The 20,197-nt window shown below is 44.4% G+C and overlaps 1 long non-coding RNA gene across 1 annotated transcript in view; it reads right to left on the bottom strand.

The window, feature by feature from the left end:
• LOC146072358 (uncharacterized) overlaps positions 1-20,197 on the bottom strand; it is a 100,506-nt gene that overhangs the window by 57,645 nt on the left and 22,664 nt on the right. The window contains exon 2 of the long non-coding RNA XR_014473088.1: positions 19,161-19,230. This is a non-coding gene — a long non-coding RNA (uncharacterized LOC146072358). The remainder of the gene's footprint in view (positions 1-19,160; positions 19,231-20,197) is intronic.

Here is a 20,197-nt window from a genome sequence, read left to right as displayed (position 1 = left end):
AGGTATACCTTAAGGGTTAAGAATATACAGGGAGGGTTAGGGAGGAAGGGTGGGATGGGTGTTATATGTTTGGTATATGTCTACAAGTTAGTAATATGTGGTCACCAAAAAAAAAAAAGAGTTAAAAGGGAATATCTTGGTTGGATTAGATCAGTAGATATGGATGAGTGATCGACTAAAGGGGGTAGGCTTCCTGAGCTGGAATGTTCGGGGACTCAATAATAAAATAAAAATATCTCTAGTGATGTCCCAGCTCAGGAAATACGATGCCGAAATTATCTGTTTGGTAGAAATGCACTTCTATGGAGAAAGGACGAAAGCACTGAAAAAGCCATGGGTGGGCCATATGTTCGACTCAACATTCACCAATAACGCTAGAGGCGTTACGGTTCTGATAAAAAAAATCAATAACATTTCAAATAGAAACCAGCATGATCGATCCATGTGGTAGATTTATTTTTCTAAAGGCTATTATAAACTATAAGCCTATGTATATATTAGCAATCTACGTCCCTCCTCCATACAATAATGATATAATGCGTCAGGCAATGGTATTTGTATCAGGATCTCCAGAAACCCCGGTAGTATTTTAATAAAATAATGTGTAATTTGATAGATGGAAAGTAAAAAGTGATCACACATCTACACTAGATAGAACTCAACCAACTGCCTTTTCAAAATTGGTAACAGAAATAGGCTGGATAGACATCTGGAGAATTAGAAATCAAGGAGTCCTCCAGTTCTCCTGCTATTCCGCTACACACAATACTTTCTCTAGAATAGATTTATTTCTGGTATCCCCTATATTGGCCCCGGCAATAATTAAAGTCGAACATCTACCAAAAGGAATCTCAGATCACTCCCCAATATATTTGAAAATTAATATGAACCAGGATTGAGGAAAGACAACTTGGAAATGAAACGGTACTGCTTTCCTAGCACGGTGCCCACGATCTAGATTGTATGTGTGGGGCTGATATCTCAAGCATTGCATGCATCTTATGTGTTTGTGCGGCATAAGATGCATGAGATGATGCCTCCTTTCCCCCTCAGTCACCAGTGCTGCACATACTTTTTGTACTGCTTTCGGATCACATCCCACACACATTGCATGCATGCCGTGCGATGCGATCTAGCCCATAACGTATGCGATTCTCGCAGCGTGTATGGGCACCTTTAGTGCCTGCAACATTTTGCGGACACAGCACTGAGATGGTGTATGCATACATGTACATGCACCCGAGATCCTCCATAGGATCGCATGTTGCATATACTCCCACAATCGGGCTACAGCTTGTTGCAATGGCAATGTGAAAGGGCGCAAAATGTATGGTTTGCAGGAGGGCGCCGGACACCCTAGCACCGGCCCTGGATAGAACCCATGACCTCAGTGCTGTGAGGCAGTAATGCTAACCATTACACCATCCGTACTGCCCCGTATATATAACACATGGTGGGGATAGAACCAATGACCTCAGAGCTATGAAGCAGTGAAGCTAACCATTACACCATCCGTACTGCTCTGTATATATAACACATGGTGGGGATAGAACCCATGACCTCAGCACTGTGAGGCAGTATTGCTAACCATTACACCATCCGTACTGCCCAAAATTAACTACCTGTTGCCAGATCCGGATTAATGGGGAGTTACAGGAGATACGTACCACCGGAGACCCAGGGGCGAATTTAGGGGTCAGGCCGCCCCTAGGCACAAAAATGCCCTCACCCCCCCCCCCCTATTTTAACATATTCATTATATATATATATATATATAAAATTATATACAGCAGCAGAAGGAGCAGTTACCTGGGAGGTATGCTGTAGGAGGCCACATTATCTATTCAGCCGGGCAGAAGCTTTCTACAAACACACGGGGGGGCCCACGTGGCTCTCACCCACATTAGACTGCAGCCTTGAGCGGGGGAGGGGGGGCGACTGTAGCCGCAGGCAAGAGAGGAGTGGGGGGAAGAGTCAGACTGTATCCCGAGGATGGAGGTTCGGGTGCAGAAGCGCATTGCCTGGCCCCCCTGCACACCCAGTCAAACAGCTGTATACTGTATTTCTATGGGCGCCGGGCAGGGCGGAAGTGGCTTTTGAGCCAGTGAACCGAGCGGAGCATCAGCCGGACGCGCAGGGGGACCATAGTACTAAGGAGATAGCCGATGAGCTGATGATTTACTGTGCATTGCAGAGCGGGTGGGCAGCGGTGGGTGACGAGCAGTGCTGCCGCCGACATATGATGAATCAGGTCGGCGGCGGCGCCGCTTGTCACTTGCCGCTGTCCACCCGCTCTGCCATGACAGCCAATGCTTTAAATAGCTGTCATGCCTGCCGTGCCGCCCTCGATTGGTGCCGCCCTGAGGCCCGTGCCTCACGGGCCTAGGCACAAATCCGGCCCTGCGGAGACCCTGTCTGAACACCCCCCCACCACAGATCAGACATTCATCTACAATCTGCAGCCCTGTGACAACCAGCACTAATAGCTGTCATACTGACAGCGCTGTGCTCGGCTGCCACCACCAGCGGCATCCACTGTGCTAAGCATGATAGCTGAATGCCTGTGACTGGGCTGCAGCCCATAGAACCTGGGTTAGCACCTGCAAAGTATCAAGGCCAATACTGCACATGCACCAGTCCTGGTGCCTGTCATCTCTATTGTACAGGCACAAGAACCATGATTTAACTTCTATGGGCTACAGCCGAAGCAGCCCATAGAATCTGGGTGGATGCTCAGTACTACGCATGTGCTGGTGCCTGTCATCTGCCTTGTACAGGTGCCGGGACCATGGAGGCAAGTGAGAAGTGCCGGCAATGTGGCCAGTGGCAGCCCTCCTCCTACTATCTGGTAGGAGCAGCCACTGCTACTGAGGCATAAATATACCTGCATATACTGATGGGCACTAGAAATGACTCACTAGAAAGTGTGAAGAATCACGATAATTTACAGACATATATACTGTACATATATAAATTAATGTGTAATAAGTTATAGCACAGGTTCTCAAACTCGGTCCTTAGGACCCCACACAGTGGATGTTTTGTAGGTTTCCTCACAGAATCACTAGTGAAATAATTAGCTCCACCTGTGGATCTTTTAAAATGTGTATCCGAGTAATAAGTACACCTGTGCACCTGCCGGGTGACCTGGAAAACGTGAACTGTGTGGGGTCCTTAGGACCGAATTTGAGAACCCCTGAGTTATAGCATAAGGTCATGGGTTCTATCCCCACCATGTGTTATATATACGGGGCAGTACGGACAGTGTAATGGTTAGCCTCCATACTGCCCCATATATATATATAACACATGGTGCCTCACAGCACTGAGGTCATGGGTTCTATTCCCACCATGGCTCTAACTGTGCAGAGTTTGTATATTCTCCCCGTACTTCACCTCCCACAATCCAAATATATACTGGTATATTTGGTAATTGGCTCCTAACAAAATTAACCCTAGAATGTCTGTGCGTGTACATGTGGATGTTGTATGGAATATAGATTGTAAGCTCCACTGGGGCAGGGACTGATGTGAATGTTCAAATCTTCTCTGTAAAGCGCTGCGTAATATGTATGCGCTATATAAGAAACTGTTAATAAATATATAATAATTAAATAAGGAAAAGAAATGGGGGCACAATCAGTATCAATTAAAAATCAGCTGATTGGCTTAGAGCTCAGTCAATCAGCGGCCGCCCAGTTTTTGAATAAGATTTTTTTTCTATGCTCCCACCGTTCGCCACTGCTGACTTTGCTCTCCGGTTCCCCCCCTGCCACGGACCCTGCTCTCCTGCTGCTCCCCGGGTCTACATCTGATAAATCGAGCCGATTTATCACATGTGAAAAATGGCACATCAAGTGCCAAATCTTATCAAGCTCTCCCGGGGAGCTTCCGGGAGAGCTCAGGGGAAGTCGGGGCCGACTTGTCCTTAGGACAAGTCGGCCAAATGTATGGGGGCCTTAACAGCTAATACCGGTATATACATATACACAAGGACAAACATAAAAGAATCCAATGCAAATGCAAACCAGGTGCAGCTTAATTAGCTGTTAGAAAAAGTATTTTAGGATAATTGGAGTGATTTGATATAAACGAGTACCTGTTTCCAGGGTCTTCCATCCTGAGGAAGCCTTGCTGGCGAAACTAGTCGATGTTTGTGGAGATCCCGCCAATGCCGTTTGCGCAATACGGCACTGACGGGTAAGTCTGCCGACAGACCCCCTGTACCCTGGAAACAGGTACTCGTTTACTTCAAACCACTCCAACTATCCTAAAAGACTTCCCAACAGCTAATTAAGCTGCACCTGATTTGCATTTGCATTGGACTCTTTTATGTTTGTCTTGTGACCCCCAGTACTTATGTATATGTATACCGGTATTAGCTGTTACATTTATATAGTGTAGTACTGTAGCATACTGCTAGCATACTATCCTATATAATCATTTTTATCGTATTATTATAAATACTATTTGCATTGCTTTTATAATAAATATCCACTTTTATTTTCACTAAACCACTGTGTACGTAATATTTTTCATATTGGAAGTATAGCGCAGGGTGTACATCCCCCTTGTTTCCCTATTGCTCACAACTTTGGGTATTTGTAGTGTACCCACACACCCAGCCGCTGTCTACCAGTATTATTGGTCTGTGGCACAGTCTTCTCTCCCCTCTCACCCAGATCATGGGTTGATATGCCAGATTGATCAACCCGGGATATTTAAAAGTGGCAATATATTGCTAGCAATATATTGCTCAGCAATCATATTGCCCCGTGTCCCGTTTTCACCTGCAACCAGAGATGGTCGCAGATGAAAATTTAAACACTGCTGGGTGAAGAGGCAGGGGATGTCGCTGGTCAGAGGAGCATGTTCCTCCGACCAGCGACCATTCAGGGGCTGAAAACGGGAGCGCGCACCCGGCGATTTATCGCTGGTGCACACTCCAATCACTGGCAATATGGTCGCTCAGCGACCATATTTCCAGCAATTTCAGCCCCTATCGCCCCCGTGTGTACACAGCATTAGACTTCTCCACAACCCGGGTTGAGTCACCTAAACCCGGCAATAACCCAGGGTATTTTGCCACCTTGAAAGGGGTATAAATAAGAACACCTACATACACACAGCAACAGTAATATAAGACCCTATACATAGCCCCAATGGACAGAGAACACAATTATAATTACGCATAGTGTATCACAGTATGCATATCACCCCTATTACACAGCCCCTAAGATAGTACACTTATACATTACCATACCCTCCAACATCTAAAGGGCAGAAATTGGTACAAATTGGGGGTGGGGGCATTGCCATGGGTAAAGGGTGTGTGGCCAGCACACAGTGATTATGCTGATGGTTACACAAATCCTGTGTGCAGCAGCCCTGCATCTTTCTGCTCTGCCTCCCCTACATGTGCTGCTTCCACCTGCCGGACTGTGCCGCTTTGATAGGGGCAATTTAAGCCCCATTTCTAAGCCATCTCACTAGATGGCTTAGAAATGTGCATGGAACGCTCCGTATGCTTATGTACACCCTATAGCGATGGTGATGCACGGTCCAACATGCTGCCATAACCGGCAGGGATAGACAGTGCATGCATTGTCTATCCTGCTTAGAACGCAAGGTTATGCCTATTACCATAAGCAATACCCTGCTCAGCACAGATGGCTCAGCACACATCGCGGGTGCATCACATGTGATCTGTGCTTCAGCACCTTGTTCAGAACGGGGCACCCATCTCCCCATGTGTACACAGCTTAAATAAGAGATGAAAAGACACATGAAAGGAGATATTCGGAATATGGTCATTAAGTCAACCCTAATTAGGTTGACATTTATTGGGTTGACCACTGAAAGTCAACCAGGCTTAGGTCGACGGGTTGGATGGTCAACACAAGTATTAGGTCAGCATGGGTTTTTTTTCACATTATTTTGAGTGGACATGTGCCCACAGCTGGTATTTCATACCGTACCATCCACTACAGGTTGGTGGGAGTATAATAGTGTGCTGAGTGCAGTGTGGCACTGTGCCCGAAGCATGGCAAGTGCAGTGGTACACTTAGATGGTGTCCATGTCAACGATGTCGACATTCGGGTAAAAAAACATGGAAAACTCATGTCACCATGTCACCTATTTCAAGTGTCAATCTAAGCCCTGTCGACCTTCAGGTCACCCCCAGACTAATACAGCACAGCACTGCACCACTGAACTGTACTAGATCTGAGTTTATTGGGAACAGCTGCGCTCGGATCCCGTCTCAGATCGTGAAGTTCGGATCTCGGAGATCCGAATACGCTCATGCCTACTATATACACACTTCTGTGATGAAGCCACTCCTGAAGCTTCACTGCAGGGGGTGTCTGGTCAGCTTCTATATACACACAAACAGTAGCAGCAGACTGTCATTACACCAGCACTGACCAGACATGTTATTTGTTGATTCAATCACAACCTCTCACCTACAATAGTGCACTTGTGAGAATGTGTTTCTGGTTTTAGTTCTGTATTATAAATTTTAATTTTATTTATTATTATCCTCAATTACATTCCCAGTCCACAGTCACCATGGTGTGCAGTAAGAAAAAGAAAATATTTACATTTTTTTTCTTTATCTTTCTAACTAATGTTAACTGTGGACACTGCACATACTATAACGGGGTGCAATGAAGCAACACACACACAAACTGACTAGTAGACCTGCATTATGGGCCAATGCTAAAAATCACATTGATACCTTCAGAATACTTCAGTATTTATTTGAGAAGCTTTCCCTTATAGGGACCACATCTTTGGTCCCCAAACCACACGAGGTCCCCACTATGTGACTGTGTAAACAGATGCAGGTCCCCACAATGTGATAATTACCAGAAAACACACACACACACACACACGTGTGGACCCGGCGTATAAACACTGGCCTCACCATTGGCCAAGTGCGATCTATTTACAGTTACTTATATAGCGCAGCAGATTCCGTTGCGCTTACAGTAGTATAAATGCGGTTTAAAGTATACTGTATACTGCAACATTAGAGTACTTCTTTTGTTTGTGATAGCCTGTCTGTATATCTCCATGGTTATGCCCACATTCAATGATAAGTATTTGCAAACAATGCTGGAAATCTAGATTTCTGTATATTAATATATACATATATGTGCCTCATGTTTATCAAGCAAACCAGATTTCAGAAATAATGTATGCATATATATAAGTATTAATGGTACTTGTTTCCTAGCGGGGTGACCACTAAGCTATTTGCTTAGTGGGCTATTCTGCGTAGTGAAATCGCATCGCACATCGCATTGCTTGGCTTTTTGTGCCGTGTGATGCGATGAGATCTCAGTAGTTAATTTATTCACTGCACCCTGAGTGGAATGGCATCGCACAACGCATCTCATGGCCCTTTTTTGTGGCATGAGATGTGAAATGTGAGATGCGATCTCAATAGTTAATATGGTAAAACACCACCACTCTCCACGTCACCTCGAAGCGTAGCGTGCGCTTTCATACCCCCACTATCCACGTTGGTGTGGAGTTGATGTTATATAGTGTGGCAAGCACAGCGAGCCACCGAGCCCGAAGCGTGGTGAGCGGACGCGGATTACCTTACATGTATTAGTAAATTCTTAAATATTGTGAAAATGACTACAGGGTACAAAGCATTAGGGTTCTATACATGTGATTTTGTTATTGATGTCCAGGTAATGAATCATTCAATTCTTAAATGTAGATTCACTTTTAAAATCCTTTTTGTAACAAATAATCTAAGCATTTACTTGATAAAGATGCTGTCATATGTCATTAGTAATGTACTTGTTGCAAGGTCCCCACTAGTCAAAGGTGAATGTGTGTGAACTATGCAAATAAAATGGAAATGAGGTCCCCATTAGCCATGTTCACTTGGGTTTTTTCAGGTCCCCACTAAGCATGGTCAGAACATTACTTCATAAATTTAGATAATTGAAGTTGTGTATAAGTTAGTAAAGCTATGGATACAGTTACTGATTTTTTTCATACTTCTAGAATGTTTAGAAAGGGTGGTCCCCACAAGTGATGATCAGAAAGTTGGTCCCCGTACAACATGAAAACCAGTATGTGTGTGTGTGTGTGTGTGTGTGTGTAGGGTGGTGGTGGGTTCCACCTCCTCCTCTAGACTGTACTTGTAAATTATACATTATGCCATATGCCCCAACTCCCAACTTTCCGTGCCATTAGAGTGTTTTCTTTGTGTGGCTATGGCATAAGAAGGAAAAGGGGATAGGCCTTGGATAGGAGGTGCATGGCCTCCCAGCATGGACCTGTTTTGTGCCTTTTGGGTGCATGCTCAGTGCTCATTTATTTAGTGATCACTTGCGGCTTTGCAGTGCAGAGGAGTGCATGGAAAAATCCTCCCCAACCATCCCCTTACAACCCACGGAACACTGCGGCACGGTATCCAAATAGCAGGACTAGCCTGCTGGAATTGGGACAGTTGGGAGGTATGTTATCCATACTACCGGATACTACACATGAGTGGATTTCTGATATAAATCTGTTACATTTGTTATCATTCATGCGCTAGCAGTAATTGTTTTAAGTTTTTAGCAAGGGGTCCAGCCAATGCACTCCACTCTAATAGTTAGTGGAGACTGGCTACACCTCTAAGCATGGGCCCCTACCACAGGTGGACACTTTGTGCTCCAGTCCGACACTGCATGTGGGTATTCTAAGGGGATATGTGTGTGTGCTCGAGGCTTATGTAATATTGCTGCTCTTGGGGTTAGATGAAATAGGGTGTGATTTTTTTAGACATCTAATATTGCTAATCACAATGTTACTTGTAGTAACCCACAAAGTTGACCTCGATTAACATTGTGGTCAGAGAGATTAATGCCCCCTGCCTGTCAATTATGCAGCGAGTGAAAATCTTGCTCTAAGGCATCCGTTGCGGGGGTTTGCATATGCACATTATTGGTTATGCGCATGCGCAGACCCCCACCATCGGGGACGATACTAAATTCGGACCTGTATGAACAGGACTAAATTTTCACCCCTATATACGCAGATAAGTTAGGTATAGATAGTACCTACAGCAGAGACCGCTGCTCTAGCAGTAGTGGAGAGGCTAGGCCTGCACCCTGCAAGTGGAAGACCCAGAGGTGCAGGTGACTGAGAGGGAAGCTGCAGTGCTGACAGTACAGATGGAGCAGCTCCCATCGGAGCTGCTCCTGGCAATAGATTCGCCATCTGCCAGCCGCAGTCATCCACCATCATCCTGCTGCCAGCTGCCCCCAGCTCCCCCCGATCCCTGGCTGTCTCCCTAAAGCGGAGACGGGCAGGGAAAGCGCTCCCTGCCGACATGTTGACAGGGATGTATGTGTGTGTGAGAAGCTCGCGCATCTCCGTCAGATGGAGCGCCTCTCCATCAGCGATTGACAGCTAAGGGAATATGGCGATTCCCATCACTGGCTGAAATGTGCTCCATCTGTATATCAAAAGGGCCTGCAAATAAAATAACAAATACTTGTAATGGAAAATGCATCTAACCTACATTAATCGGAAGACTACCAATACAAATGACTACGCAAAATCACATCAGCATGAATTATTCAATCTTTTTTCTAGGTTCCTTTTATTTTAAAAAAACTATTTCATATATCAGTTTATAGTAAGCTGCAGCCAAAAAGTCACTTATGTGGTGGGGCTTAGTTTTAAAAATATTATGGTTACAGGCCTTAACCCTTTCAGTGGCAATCCCAAGATTTTTCCGGGCTGTGCCTCAGTGCCCAGTCTGGCAAGCCCGGAAAATTCTCGGGATTGCCACTGTTTAGAGCCGTTCAAAAAAGATATTTGTGTGAGCCAGTTGGCGCTTCCCTTTGTCCTCTTAACAATACAATTAACACCAATAGTGCTGTATTTAGAATAAATACATAGACCTGATTCACAGGATGAACTTGTGGCAGAACTTTTATCCTTTCTGAAATGACACAAGAGTGGTCTTGGTCCCTCCACAGGGAGTTTGACCACAAGACACAATAATAGTGCAGAACCTTTGATAAAAGGAAATCCTTTATTTTATCAAAGGTTTATTCTAAATACAGCACTATTGGTGTTAATTGTATTGTTAAGAGGACAAAGGGAAGCGCCAACTGGCTCACACAAATATCTTTTTTGCATGTTGTTATCTGTGTAGTGGTGGCATTCACACTACGGTTGTGGATCAGGCAGCACACCCTTGGTAGCGCTATTTTCTAAGAAATACCATATTCTCTATAAACTGTTTAGAGCCGGGCAGCGCTGCTGAGTTCACTCACTGATCTCAGGCAGCTTCCTCATCCCCCCTCCCCTCCAGCTTTTGTATTGTCCTGTCCATCATCGTATCTCTGCGAATTATTTAAGATGTTCCATGTATCTAAGGTGCCTTCTTTAGAAAAAAGATGAGAATTTCAGATCGCTGCGCAAACAACTGAAACTGGAAGCGGAAGTGACGCGACGCTAATTGGAACGCAAACCGGAAGTGCCGTGTGGAATGCACGGCACTTCCGGCCCGCGAAAATCGTGGAACAACGATTGGCTACTGAGCCAGTTTAAGCCCAGGAAGTAGGTATAAAAACAGCTCCTGGGCTCATAGTAATTATACCCAGCTTGAAAAAGAAGACATTATTCAAGTCTTCGAAACGCATTGCTGATGACCACAAGCCACTGCACTTTCTAATCGAAGCACCTTGGCACCAGACACTTTACTGCAACTGCACTTTACTGGAGACGCACAAAGCACTTTATTTGGACTCTGGAGGCAATTGGACGTAAGCTCACTGCGGTGGTGCCACAGACTTGTTCCATCCTAAGTATAGCCCACCGCAGTGCATCTATATGGTGAGATACCCATTCATTGCCAGACTGTTTTATAACATCTGAGACCAGAGTGACTTCACGTTTCCATAGGAGCATTGCATCATTGTTGTATTTTTCCTTTTCTTTTCCCCCCCATACTTTTAATGCTTTTATGTGTATATTGTATCACAATAAATCCTGTTGAAAAATTGGATTTGTGTTTAGTAACATCTTTCAGGTTCAGTGCGCCATACTCCACATAACCTAGGTGTTCGGTATTGTCCTGTCCGGCACTGGCTTAAGACAAGCCGGCTGCCGGGAGCAGGGACGGGGCGGCAAGGAGCAGGGATGGGCAGCGGCTGATTCACAGATCAGCGGCGCTGCCCGGACCCAGGGAGAGTGTGGTGGGGTTTTTTTTAGGGAGCACTCCCCATAAAACTTGCCCAGTGGGGAGCGCTACTTAAAAAAAACCCACCACTTAAAGGGTTAATGCGTTTGTGTGTTTTGGCTAAATCCGGGTGGTTTAACGTGATTTTTGGCTCATTTAGGGTGAATCTCATTCTGTGTCGCATAAAGTGAGATTGCTAAGGGGGCCAGTGTTATATATGTATGGAGGACTTGAGACAGCTAAATAGGGCACTATCTTATAGATATGGAGGGAGGGCTTGATCAGATGGACATGGAAGGACAATGAGTCTCTTGCCACCTACACTGTGGTGGAGCAGTACGCTGATGCACAAGCACTGTGGTGACAAAACTAAAACACATTATTTAGTCATGTGGCTAATTTATTATTATTTAAAAGCACTTTTTCATGATGCCTTATACAGTAAAAATTACTCTTTACATATTGTTCAAATAACCTTCTCAACACAAAACAAGTGGTTGGTGTGTTCAGCTCTGCACATAGAGATGAAGCCTCACTCACTCAGGCAGGGGCGGGCGAAACTAATGCCAGCCCCCGCTAGCCACCAGCTCCCACCAGGGGGCACCACTGAGCTCTCCTCCACTGCCCGCCACCTCCCCCGCCGCCGGCACTCCTCGCCGCTCCGACACCCCCCCCCTTCCAACCCTGCCTGTTTCCCTGAAGCATGAGCATCCCAGTTCAATGGAGTCCCTGTCCACTAGCGCTTGCCAGAGAGGACGTTCTGGCGGGCGCCAGACAAAGATGACAGGGGCTCCATCGGTAGCACATAATATAGATTGATTTATTCACCAGGATGAGGTGGTGACTCAATTATTCAGACCTGATCGCTTTTGCATTCGCACAGCAGCTGGAAAGATTGTGCACGCAACTGTTTAATTCGTATGGCAGCCACAGTTTGATTGAAAGAAAGTCACTGTTTGTGGTTGGTACATTAACTGCCCATTTTCAGGAATTGTCAGGAAAAATGCAGGTGTGCCAAGGCATTTTCCAGGAGGGCTTTTGACGTCAGCTCTGTCGCTTGTTCAGCCTGTGTCTGTTGCAGAGTTGTGGAAGGATCAGGTTTACAAACAGACTGCACACAGTGGAAAAATCATTTGATGAGTACCCAGAAACCCCCCCCCCCAGGAGTCTAAGGGCCCTAGGCTCAAAGCTGAGGGTCCCCTCTTTCCATAGGTACACGAATTTTAAAAATCGGCCCTTGGGAACCGGAGATATCTGACTTCAAAGCGGTGGTCCCCATCCAAGCCTGTTAATTGCTCTTCCCAGTCAGATATTTCAGGTTCTGTCTGACTTCGAGTTTTTAATAGGGTACATTCCAAAAGCTGGGACTCTCCCCCTTTGATGAACACTAGTAGCTTGTCTCTACTGTTCCCAGAACCAGAGTTATCAGCCTTCCAGCAGCTGGTTACTGCTCCAGCTCCACACACCTGGTATGTAGTTTTATATACTCATTGGCAGATTGCTCTGCCTCCTGAACTCTGATCCCCTAGTCACCAATACCATTTGGTAGGTGGGATTCTCCAGTTTTTAATTAATTCCATTAAAATCTAAGAAGTCAAGCAAGCTGTCCTCCCACCAGAAAATTATGAATAATAAGGCCACTCTTCTATACACCCCTCCTCTGCATATTAAACATCCTCTACCACCCTGGAAGTTGTGCCCCTTCATTCAGCCCAATGCCCCCTTCTCCCACCGCATATCCCACCATCTGTGCAGTAAAGGGGTAATTAGTGGAAATTACTGATCCAGGCCCTACATGCTGAGCGGTTGATATAATACCCCCTACCACCCCCGGGACATCAAAGCTTCCCCCACCCCTACCGCTGGAGGATCGGTAGGTGCCCCAATACATTGCTATGCCCAGGGGTCTACACTGCTGTTGACGCCCCTGTATGTATATATATATGTATGTATATATATATTTTTTTTATTATTATTATTTATATACATTTGGTCTATCTATAATACTTTAACTGACCCGGCATATACTGGGTCACCTCCGTGCTTTTCTCCGCCCATCTGGAAACCCCCTTCTGAAAATCCTGCGTTTGCCCCTGATCTGGTGCAGCATTAGCTTATTTTTGCATCTCTGCTTTGTCCAAAGTTGGAGCAGCATGATCCATAAATCAGCCCCATAGCCACTGGGTACTTATGCCAAGAATCTGTCACATCTACCACATAAGGCCATGTTCCTATTTGTAGTGGTGTTGAGTGGACCCCATGTACAATGTATTGCTCCTCCCCTCCACACACACCAATACACATAGGTTCTCATTCTGATTGCTGCCCACTGCCCGCACAAAGGTCCGTCCGCCACCCGCACGCAGAATGCACCCTCACACATGTGAATAGATGTTTTGCATAAACATCCATTTGCAGCTGGCGTGCGGGGCAGAAACCATTCGATGGTCGCACTGTTGGGTAGGAAGGGCTGGCGAATAAGCAATTCACCATACCCGTTTGAAGAATTGGACCCAGGGCGATGAAAGGTCTGTATACACACTAATCCAGTGTTCCTCAAGAAGACAGGATATATGGAATAAATAAAAGAAGGGTGTGTAAGAATAACTTCTATATAACCCATCTGGGTATAGGTGAGAGTCTGGGGTAGGATTGCTAGAGGCGTACCCTCACTCACACTGAAACAAAGAGAATGGTGCACATAAAGGTTTCTTTATATTGGTCCACCACAAGTGTGTTTCCAAGGAAATGTGGCTGCGTACCGTACTCACAAGTAAGTATGCCTCTAAAAGCACATCTGGGTATCTTTATGGAAGGGAACTCCTATCTTGGAGGGCAATGACTCCCAGGTACGGAATGCAGGCAGACAAGAAAAAGCACTTTCAGTGACTGTACATTTATTGAAGCAAGAAGATAACACAACACTGGGATCTGCAAAGATGTAAAAAAGAGTCAGGTACCTTGTGGCTGGGGTATTGGCCTTATACCCCAGACCGTCACCGTCAACAAGCAGTATCCCAGTACAAACAGCAAGTGCGCTCCTCTCCTGCCAACGCGTTTCGACAGGATAACCTGTCTTTTTCAAGGCTTCAAGCCTATACCCAGATGGGTTAAATAGAAGTTATTCTTACACACCCTTCTTTTATTTATTCCATATATCCTGTCTTCTCGAGGAACACTGGATTAGTGTGTATACAGACCTTTCATCACCCTGGGTCCAATTCTTCAAACAAGCATTCCGAAGGGTTGAGTGGTGACCCTATATTTGAGGATCCGGCAGAAGAAAGGCGTTTGCGCCTTGGGACTTATTTATTTTTCTTGTTTGAATTCACCATACCCGCTCACACAAAGCAGCTGCATATGCGCATAATATGTGCATGCGCAGTTGCTAAACATCGGTCCCCTGTGGAGCTCTCCCAGGGGAGCGTATGAACCAGAATCAGGGCCATTGTACCCAAATACTATACAGTATCCCTCTAATATTTGTGGGTAGCTCTAACTTCTCATTTGCAAGTATGAGAATGCTTTTATAGAGTTCCAAAAGGAATGTAATATTCTCAGGCTTTAATGTCCTATTACTGCACTCATTCCAAAATGGCTGAGTCTACAGATAACACATTTGTTTATTTGCATGTTCATTTTTATTAGCTTAGTGCTATTTGAGACATTTCTATTTCAATTATTTTGTGTACTTTTTATTTAACTTTTACTATTTATATAATCAATCATCATTGCTTCCAATAGGATTTGTTCAGTTCTATTTGTATATCACTGGTAGTTATTTTCTTTTTTGACGGGAACCTGTCAAACAAATCTAGTACAAATAATTATTTCTGCTGACCCTCTTATGTAACCATGTGAATTAGTAAACATTTGCAAATGTCAACTTATTTAGACACGTCTACGTTTCTATAATAGCGCTATTACCAGTTGTGCAAGTCGTCTTGCAGTTGGGAAAGAGGGCCTCACACTAGAGTGGCCAGCTTAACTGTACCTTATCACAGCTGTGTGCGTTTAGTGAAGTGTGTCATGAACTCCTATACACCCACACTTAACATGGTTTTGGCAACAATCTTCAAAAATGGCTCAAATAGCAATACATTCTGTCACCATTATTTACAATATAGCTAAAATTGAACTAAAGTCAAGATCCATAGGCTAGTTAGATATAACAAATAACACGTGATGTAGAGAAGGAAGACAACTATAATGACGTGAGACTGGAGATAATGGGAATGATGGAGGCTCAATTTGGGTGGCTTATTGTGGTGTTATTGCACTATGTATGCCCAGAATGCATTGCAGAGTAATGCGCCATGGCAGAATTAATTTCATCTTCAATGTCCTTTACATCCAGAGAGTTGGAATGGGAGGTGAAGTCTTTACTAAATGTCATGCTAATCAATCTGATGATAACAAATGCCAACATATTCTCATTTATCATTGGCACATTTGATAAAACGTATGTACTTAAGCGCATCTACAGATGGAGCGGGAGACATCTTTACAGGGGATGGCGGAAGAGTCGCCATCCGCCATCCCCCGCCAGCCTCCGTAAGGGGCCGCACGCGCACGAGATGCGCGCACGTCCCCTTACAACAGGGCTCCCCCCGGGTCCCCGCAGCCTCACCGACGGTCGCCCCGGGTCCTCGCCGCCTTGCCGCACCCCCCCCCCCTAACCCTGTCCGTCTGTCTCCGCTTCAGGGAGACGGACAGGGTTCCCATCCCCCCGCCGACGGGAAACTGGGACGCACGAGCGCCAGCCAAAGATGTCTCTCGCTCCATCTGTATATCAAATGACTCAGTGCTTGTGGCTGTTCAAGATATAGGTGCCATCAGTATTATGTTTATGGAAAAATAGGCTGAGAAACTCCAGGCCTGGGCGGTGGATTGATTAAATATAAAAAATAAAAAAGAGAGAGAGAGATTGTATATATAAACAAAGGCACTCACAGGTGACTTTAAAATAAAACTTATCTTAATGAAAGTACATTTTGGCCCAGAACAGGTTCAAGAACCCAGTTCTTGATTATGTTATATTTATTTAGAGATCCAGGAACTGAGTTCCTGCTGGTTCCTGCCGAAATATAGCACTGGGTGCCATAATTGCAAGACATGTAGTGTTATCTGGATAAGCATTCCATAGTCTCTTATGTTCTCTTATTGGGTGAGATGTTCGAAGCCTTGAAATGTGATACAATGGAGAGAGATAAAGGACCAGCCAGTCAACTCCTAACTCATTTTTCAAACCCAGTCTGTAACATTGTAGATAGGAGCTGATTGGTTGGTGGTTTGCCACTTGTGTGTTATAATATTATCATGTGTTACTGTATGTCATGTGTTTATCACAATACAGCATTTCTATAATTGAAAGTACATTTTGTCTAATGTATCTTTACTTCTTTTTGAAGACCAGATTGTCCGTTGCAGGAAAAATGTTCCACACTGCTTTCATTTAAGTACTGTAAAAGTACCTGGGCCTCTGCATATATGAATCTCTCAATACGAAACCCATGTACCCAAAACTTTAGCAGTTCAAACACAATGATAGCTTTCCACGCATTATAGGGTCTCGGGAATGGTACCCATGATACTTTGATATTTTAACTTATGCTCATGTGAAATAAAATGTTTTCTTCTTTTTTTTACCTCTCAAGAGACAGCATATACTTTTTCTGTCCTTGATCACTCTCTCATAATGAATAGAATACCTCCACTTCACTGGTTATCAACATTTTTGGCATTTTATTTTCAAGGTTAGAGGGCGAGATGTACTAAGCTTGAAAAGAGATTAAATGTAGAGTGATAAGCCACCAAACAATCAGCTCCTACTTGTCATTTTTTTAAACACTGCCTATGACATTGCAGGTAGGAGCTGATTGGCTAGTGGTTTATCACTCCATTTTGTCACTTTTCAAGCTCAGAACTTCTGGCTCTAAGTGACTTGCCTGTGTGTATATGCCTTGCATGACATTGCCAGTCCTGCAGTTTATACATCTTAAAATCAAGCTAACTGTTAACATGAAGAAGGTGCCTTAACCCCTTCAGTGGTGGGATTTTTTAGGTAGCGCTCCCCACAGGGTGAGTTTTTTGGTGGGAGCGCTCCTTGAAAAAAAAACACCACTGAGCACTATATCAGCCTCTGCCCGGCCTTGCCCTTGGCAACCCGGCTGTGTGCGGTGTGATGTTAGCAAGCCACGCCACACACAGCAGGGGGAATGAGGTGGGGCTGGGGAGTCGGGGAGCCAGGTAACTGAGCAGCGCTGCCCAGCACTAAACATTGCAGACAGTGGTAATCCTGAGAATTTTCCGGGCTTGCCAGTCTGGGCACTGAAGCATAGCCCGGAAAATTCTCGGGAGAACCACTGAAAGGGTTAATTAGTGCCCAAGCTCATGAAAGGATCCAATTTCACAGAACCGGCCTGAGCTTGAGGTGAAGTAACTTATTAATGCAGCACAATTTACAGTAGGCTGCAGGATGGGTTCAGGTATAGTTAGGATTAAGAAACACGGGGGAATATTCTGGTTGATTTGCAAGGCTGCGAATTCGCAGCCTTACAAGTCCGCCAAACCCATCCCGGCGAATGAACGCCCACTCTCCACCCCCCCCCTCGCAATGCAGGTTCGCCCGCACAGGCTGCTAATGGATGTTTTGCATAAACATCCATTCATATGCCTCAGGTAACTGCCCACATCTTTCGATGGTCGGCGACCATCAAAAGATGTGGTGCGTGCAAGCATATAAAAGTGACTTTTAAGTAACTTACATATGCGTGCACACTGGCACGGATATGGGCGGACAGCAGGCATTCGGTGATGTCAGATGCCACCCGCGTCACCGCCTCATTACCCTGAGAACACCCAGCTTTCTGGGCGTTCCCATATGGTAATGGGGCAGCCCAGTGCCCCCGCCCTTCTACACCCCCCCCCCCTTTGCCGCCGTGGGTGCACACACCCTACATCTACACATGCACAGAAACGCGCTTGCAGATGCGCAGATGCGCACCACTGGTCCTCCGTGTGAATGCACAGAGGACCAAAGGGATGTGAATAACCCCCATGGTCTGAAGTTTGGAGAGTCCAAGGTGAAGTACATGCTAGGATTATGTGGGCAATGGGGTCTGCAGCTGAATCTGTACACACAATGGTCAGAGAGTCTGAAACAAAGTACAGGCAAGGATTATTCAGGAAACGCTGTGAAGAAATTCTGGCATCAAACTCAAAAGAATGTTTATATCACATAAGTAATCCAGGAAACGTGTTAATAACTAGGGAAGGGCAGATCTGGATTTACCCGGATCTCAAAATGGGATCTTATTGGCTATACGGCTGTGACATGTTTTGGTGCTAAAACATGTGACAGGTGATAGCCAATAAAATCCCTATTAATAACCAAACACAGATTAGTAGGCTGTGCTTTCCTAAGTAGGGACCGGCTTCTTTTGAATAAAAAAAAGAGATCTCTGCGCTGATTTTTTTTATTTTTTATTAGTGCAGAGATCTTTTTTATTGTTGTTTGGTATTTCATTCGAGGTGATATTTTAATGCTTTCACAGGCATGGAAATTTCCCTGAAACTTTATATTTTATATTTCTTTATACATTATATTTATATTACATTCAAATTATTTAATTAGCACCAGAATAAGTGTTGTTATGGCTCCTTTCCAAGCTAAAAAGTGCCATCAAAGGGGAGTTAATGTGCAGTCTGGACTTTTATTACAACCTGCAAGTACAATTGTAGTGGACCTGCACTGCTTTCAAACATCAGCAAGCCCTCATAAATCAGCAGGTAGTAGGAATGGTTGGTCAAAAGATTCCCTGACCAGTCCTCTCCCCAGGTGTAAGCAATGGACCATAAAATCAATTGAGTTTATTTTTCTAAACATTAGATGTATTGTTTATTACATCATACTACACTTCAACGTATTTAACTGTTAATATATTGGCTTACCTTTTGCATAATTATATGCTGTAATGCAGCCCTTTCATGTTCCCAGCATAGGTGATGCAAAACTGTTTTTCTGTCAATAAACAGAAGTGATATGTAAAATGATACATTAGACAGTTTACACTGTTACTTGTAATACTAACAGTTACTGTTTTTCAATGACAGACTGCAACAGTTATTTCTTATTTATGTACACAGGATTGTCTATCTTTGTATATGCACTGCAAAGAGAACAGCATAAATCCAATTACTTCCTCACTGGGATGGAATTAGCAAGATCTAACAACCAGACGCTGTTATTGATAAGACAAGACATACCCCACTCACAGTGCTCCAAAGAATGCTAAATAGTATTTTTTAAATTTTTTTTATAGATTTAAAAAACAGTGTTTTTTTTTATACTTGATTGGCATTACTATCACAAAACATTCCTAAATTCATATAAGGTTGCAGAAAATATAACCAGGTTTACTTCATATGTGCTAATGTCCTGCTGTTATATAGAAGGTTGGTAGGACATTACTGGTGAAAAGGTAATGAGGCTTTTCTGTGAACTGTTGTATCACTGCCTTTTGGCCCTTATTCAGACCTGATCACAGTACAAATTTGTTCTCAAAATGGGACAAAAAATGCTGCACTGCAGGTGGGGCAGATGAAACATGTGCAGAGAGAGTTAAATTTGGGTGGGGTGTTTTGAAACTGAAATCTAAATTGCAGTGTAAAAATAATGCAGCCAGCATTTACCTGCACAGAAACAAAATAACTCACACAAATGTAACTATCTCTGCACATGTTACACCTGCCCCACCTGCAGTGCAGCATTTTTTTGCCCATTTTGATAACAAATTTGTACTGCTATCAGGTCTGATTAAGGGCCATTATGCATTGTTATATTTCACACAGTGTCACTGAAATTCCGGGTAGGGTATTTGCTTCTTCCATTATAAACACGTTCAGGAGAAAAACACTTAATATTTACAATTGTGACCATGAAAATGAGTCAATTATCAGGGATTTTTTCTCCCGCAAAGTCAGTCACT

The sequence above is a fragment of the Crinia signifera genome, chromosome 4, assembly GCF_055691185.1.
Source record: "Crinia signifera chromosome 4, ASM5569118v1, whole genome shotgun sequence".
NCBI lineage: Eukaryota > Metazoa > Chordata > Amphibia > Anura > Myobatrachidae > Crinia > Crinia signifera.
The sequence above is the reverse complement of the archived record's forward strand: the minus strand, read 5'-3'. Positions and strand labels throughout refer to the sequence as shown.